This window comes from Erinaceus europaeus, chromosome 16, assembly GCF_950295315.1.
Source record: "Erinaceus europaeus chromosome 16, mEriEur2.1, whole genome shotgun sequence".
NCBI classification, from domain to species: domain Eukaryota; kingdom Metazoa; phylum Chordata; class Mammalia; order Eulipotyphla; family Erinaceidae; genus Erinaceus; species Erinaceus europaeus.
In genome coordinates, this window is record NC_080177.1 from 45,866,702 (window position 1) to 45,872,358 (window position 5,657).

Genomic DNA, 5,657 nt, shown 5'->3' on the forward strand with positions numbered 1-5,657 from the left:
TGAATCAGAAAACACAACCCAACAATATGCTATCTACAGGAAACTACCATACAAGCCAATGGCCCACAAAAAAGGGCAGGAACAGCTATTCTCATATCTGACATGATAGACTTTAAAATAGATAAGATTTAAAAAGATAGGAATGGACACTACTTAATGCTCAGAGTATCAGTCAATCAAGAGGACTTAACAATTATTAATATCTATGCACCCAATGAGAAGCCATCTAAATACATCAAACTTCTACTGAAAGAACTACAGCAATATATTAACAGTAACACAATCATAGTAGGGGACTTCAACACCCCACTCTCTCAACTTGACAGATCATCCAGGCAGAAAATCAATAAAGACTTAAGGGAGCTAAATGAAGAGATAGATAAACTAGAACTATTGGACATTTTCAGAGTCATTCATCCCAAGAAACTGGAATACACATTTTACTCAAATCCACATGGGTCATTCTCAAGGATAGACCATATGTTAGGCCACAAAGACAGCAGCAGCCAATTCAAGAGCATTGAAATCATCCCAAGTATCTTCTCAGACCACAGTGGAATTAAACTAACACTTAACAATCAACAAAAGATTAATAACAGTCCCAAAATGTGGAAGCTCAACAGTACACTTCTTAACAACTTCTGGGTCAAAGAGGAAATCAAGGAAGAAATCAAAATGTTTCGAGAGTTCAATGAAAATGAAGACACAAGCTATCAAAATATTTGGGACACAGCTAAAGCAGCCCTAAGAGGGAAGTTCATAGCTATACAAGCACACATTAGGAAACAAGAAAAAGCACAAATAAAAAGCCTGATTTCACATCTTAAAGACCTAGAAGAATAACAACAAAGGAATCCTAAAGCAACCAGAAGGACAGAAATCACTAAAGTTAGGGCAGAAATAAATAACATTGAGAATAGGAAAACTATACAAAAGATCAATGAAAGTAAATGTTGGTTCTTAGAAAGAGTAAACAAAATCGACAAACCTTTAGCCAGACTCACAAAACAAAAAAGAGAGAAGACCCAAATAAATCGGATAGTAAATGAAAAAGGAGATATCACAACAGACACTGCAGAAATTCAACATATCATGCGAGGCTTCTATGAACAACTATATGCCACCAAGCTAGAGAACCTGGAAGAAATGGCTGATTTCCTAGATACCTACCAACTTCCAAAACTAAGTCAAGAGGAAGTGGATAACATGAACAGGCCCATCACAGCTAATGAAATTGAAACAGTTATCAAAAATCTTCCCAAAAATAAAAGTCCTGGACCAGATGGTTTTACAAATGAATTCTACAAAACCTTCAAAGAAGAACTAATACCTCTACTTTTAAAAGTCTTCCAGAAGATTGAAGACACTGGAATACTCCCTGCCAGCTTCTATGAAGCCAACATCACCCTGATACCAAAAGCAGACAGGGACACAACCAAAAAGGAAAACTACAGACCAATATCTCTGATGAACATAGATGCGAAAATATTGAACAAAATTCTAGCCAACCGGATACAACAGTATATCAAAAAGATTGTTCATCATGACCAAGTGGGGTTTATCCCAGGCATGCAAGGTTGGTTTAATATACGTAAATCAATCAATGTGATCCACCACATCAACAAAAGCAAGACCAAAAACCACATGGTCATATCAATAGATGCAGAGAAAGCCTTTGACAAAATACAACATCCCTTTATGATCAAAACACTACAAAAAATGGGAATAGATGGAAAATTCCTGAAGATAGTGGAGTCTATATATAGCAAACCTACAGCCAACATCATACTCAATGGTGAAAAACTGGAAGCATTTCCCCTCAGATCAGGTACTAGACAGGGCTGCCCACTATCACCATTACTATTCAACACAGTGTTGGAAGTTCTTGCCATAGCAATCAGGCAGGAGCAAGGAATTCAAGGCATACAGATTGGAAGAGAAGAAGTCAAACTGTCCTTATTTGCAGATGACATGATAATATACATGGAAAAACCTAAGGAATCCAGCAAGAAGCTTTTGGAAATCATCAGGCAATACAGTAAGGTGTCTGGCTATAAAATTAACATTCAAAAGTCAGTGGCATTCCTCTATGCAAACACTAAGTTAGAAGAAATTAAAATCCAGAAATCAATTCCTTTTACTATAGCACCAAAAACAATAAATATCTAGGAATAAACCTAGACAAAGAAGTGAAAGACTTGTATACTGAAAATTATGAGTCACTACTCAAAGAAATTGAAAAAGACACAAAGAAGTGGAAAGATATTCCATGTTCATGGGTTGGAAGAATTAACATCATCAAAATGAATATATTACCCAGAGCCATCTACAAATTTAATGCTATCCCCATCAAGATCCTAAGCACATTTTTTAGGAGAATAGATAAAATGCTACAGATGTTTATCTGGAACCAGAAAAGACCTAGAATTGCCAAAACAATCTTGAGAAAAAAGAACAGAACCGGAGGCATCACACTGCCAGATCTCAAACCGTATTATAGGGCCATTGTCATCAAAACTGCTTGGTACTGGAACATGAACAGACACACTGACCAGTGGAATAGAATTGAGAGCCCGGAAATGAGGCCCCACACGTATGGACATCTAATCTTTGACAAAGGGGCCCAGACTATTACATGGGGAAAGCAGAGTCTCTTCAACAAATGGTGTTGGAAACAATGGGTTGAAACATGCAGAAAAATGAAACCGAATCACTGTATTTCACCAAATACAAAAGTAAATTCCAAGTGTATCAAGGACTTAGATGTTAAACCACAAACTATCAAATACTTAGAGGAAAATATTGGCAGAACTCTTTTCCGCATAAATTTTAAAGACATTTTCAATGAAACGAATCCAATTACAAAGAAGACTAAGGCAAGTATAAACCTATGGGACTACATCAAATTAAAAAGATTCTGCACAGCAAAAGAAACCACTACCCAAACCAAGAGACCCCTCACAGAATGGGAGAAGATCTTTACATGCCATACATCAGATAAGAGTTTAATAACCAACATATATAAAGAGCTTGCCAGACTCAACAACAAGACAACAAATAACCCCATCCAAAAATGGGGGGAGGACATGGACAGAATATTCACCACAGAAGAGATCCACAAGGCTGAGAAACACATGAAAAAATGCTCCAAGTCTCTGATTGTCAGAGAAATGCAAATCAAGACAACAATGAGATATCACTTCACTCCTGTGAGAATGTCATACATCAGAAAAGGTAACAGCAACAAATGCTGGAGAGGGTGTGGGGTCAAAGGAACCCTCCTGCACTGCTGGTGGGAATGTCAGTTGGTCCAACCTCTGTGGAGAACAGTCTGGAGAACTCTCACAAGGCTAGAAATGGACCTACCCTATGACCCTGAAATTCCTCTCCTGGGGATATATCCTAAGGAACCCAACACATCCATCCAAAAAGATCTGTGTACACATATGTTCTTGGCAGCACAATTTGTAATAGCCAAAACCTGGAAGCAACCCAGGTGTCCAACAACAGATGAGTGGCTGAGCAAGTTGTGGTATATATACACAATGGAATACTACTCAGCTGTAAAAAATGGTGACTTCACCGTTTTCAGCCGATCTTGGATGGACCTTGAAAAAATCATGTTGAGTGAAATAAGTCAGAAACAGAAGGATGAATATGGGATGATCTCACTCTCAGGCCGAAGTTGAGAAACAAGATTAGAAAAGAAAACACAAGTAGAACCTGAAATGGAATTGGTGTATTGCACCAAAGTAAAAGATTTGGGGTGGGTGGGTGGGTGGGGAGAATACAGGTCCATGAAAGTTGATGAATGACATAGTAGGGGTTGTATTGTTAAATGGGAATCTGGGGAATGTTATGCATGTACAAACTATTGTATTTACTGTTGAATGTAAAACATTAAGTCCCCAATAAAGAAATAAATTATAAAAAAAAAGGATATGGAGAAAAAGGATCCCTTTATACAGTGCTGTTGGATTATAAGTTGAATTGATCTCTCTGGAAAACAGTATAGAATTTTTTTATTAAAAATTATAAAATTTTTTATATTTTATATTTTTTTATATTTTATATTTTTATTATAATTTTTAAAAATATTTATATACTTATTTTCCCTTTTGTTGCCCTTGTTGTTTTTTTATTGTTGTTGCAGTTAGTATTGTTGTTGTTATTGTTGTCATCATTGTTAGGACAGAGAGAAATGGAGAGAGGAGGGGAAGACAGAAAAAAGTGAAGCGACTCCCCAACAGGTGGGGAGCCGGGGGCTCAAAATAAATAAATAAATTAATTAATTAATTACATTTATTTTAGAAAAATCAAAGAATATTTTTTAACATTTTTTTTAAAAGCTGCGAATTTCAATTATTTGGGAAAGAATCACATCCAGATGCAGTAAGTTCAGAGAGTTCTAAACAAAATAAGCCTAAACATGCTCCAAGATATACATTCATGTGGCAAAAAGTATAGCCTAAAAGAGACTTCTAAACACATTTTAAGAATAATTAATTACATATCAGGAAATCCCTAGAAAACTACCTAGGGATTTCTCTTTATTATTATTATTTTTTTTAATCTATTTATTGGATAGAGACAGCCAGAAATTGAGAGGGTAGGGAAAGAAAGGTAGACACCTACAGACCTGCTTCACCACTTGTGAAGCAATCAATCCCCTGCAGGTGGGGAGCCGGGGGCTCGAACCAGAATCCTTGCACTGGTCCTTGAGCTTTGTGCCACCTGTTCTTAACCTGCTGTGCTATCACCCAACCCCCCTGGAAATCTATTTTATCTGATAGCAGAGTAGCTGTTCCTGCCCTTTTTTCCACATTGTTGGCTTGGAACACTGTGTTCCATTTTGTTACTTAGAGTTTGTCTTTCTTTCAGATATGTGTTTTTTGGAGACATAAAAATAGATTTTTTGCATAAAAAGATATGCAATAACCATAACACTATCTCCCCAGGACCTTGTTCTTTTTTTTTTTTTTTTTAACCAGCACACTGTCCAGCTCTGGCTTATGGTGGTGCAGGGGACTGAACCTGGGACTTTGGAGCCTCAGGCATGAGAGTCTCTTTGCATAACCATTATGCTACCCCTCCCCCTCCCCAGGACCTTGTAAGGTTCCATTCTAATTATCCACATTTTACTTTCCTTGCACAGGGGCCATGCTAAATATTATCTGTATCATTCCAATTTTAGTATATGTGCTGCCAAAGCAAGAACCACATTTTCCTTTCTTTCTTTTTTTCTTTCATTTCCTTTTCTTTTCCTTTTTTAACTAGAGCACTGCTCAGCTCTAGCTTGCAGTGGTCCAGGGGATTGAACTTGGGAATTTGGAGCCTTAGGCATGAGAGCCAGTTTGCATAACCATTATGCTATCTACCCCTACCCACATTTTACTTTCCATCTTTTCCCGTTTTAGGGATTAATATGGTGTTAGTGTTTGAAGAATGTGTTTGGGAGTCTTGCTATTGATGTCTCCCTTAATGTCATTTAATACTTGTTTTATGTATTTGAATGCTCTCATTTTGGGACTATATATTGATGATTGTTATGTCTTCCTGTTGGATTGATCCTCTGACCAATAAACTGAGAGGGTAGGGGAAAATAGAGAGGGGGAGAGAGGGCCAGGTCATGGTGCACCTAGTTAAGCACACATATT

General features: G+C 37.2%; 1 non-coding gene across 1 annotated transcript; it reads right to left on the minus strand.

Moving 5' to 3' along the window:
* Positions 1–5,112: 5,112 nt before the first annotated feature.
* LOC132533609 (U6 spliceosomal RNA) lies at positions 5,113–5,214 on the minus strand. The gene has a single exon (XR_009545471.1). It is a non-coding gene; the product is annotated as a U6 spliceosomal RNA (small nuclear RNA).
* Positions 5,215–5,657: the final 443 nt, after the last annotated feature.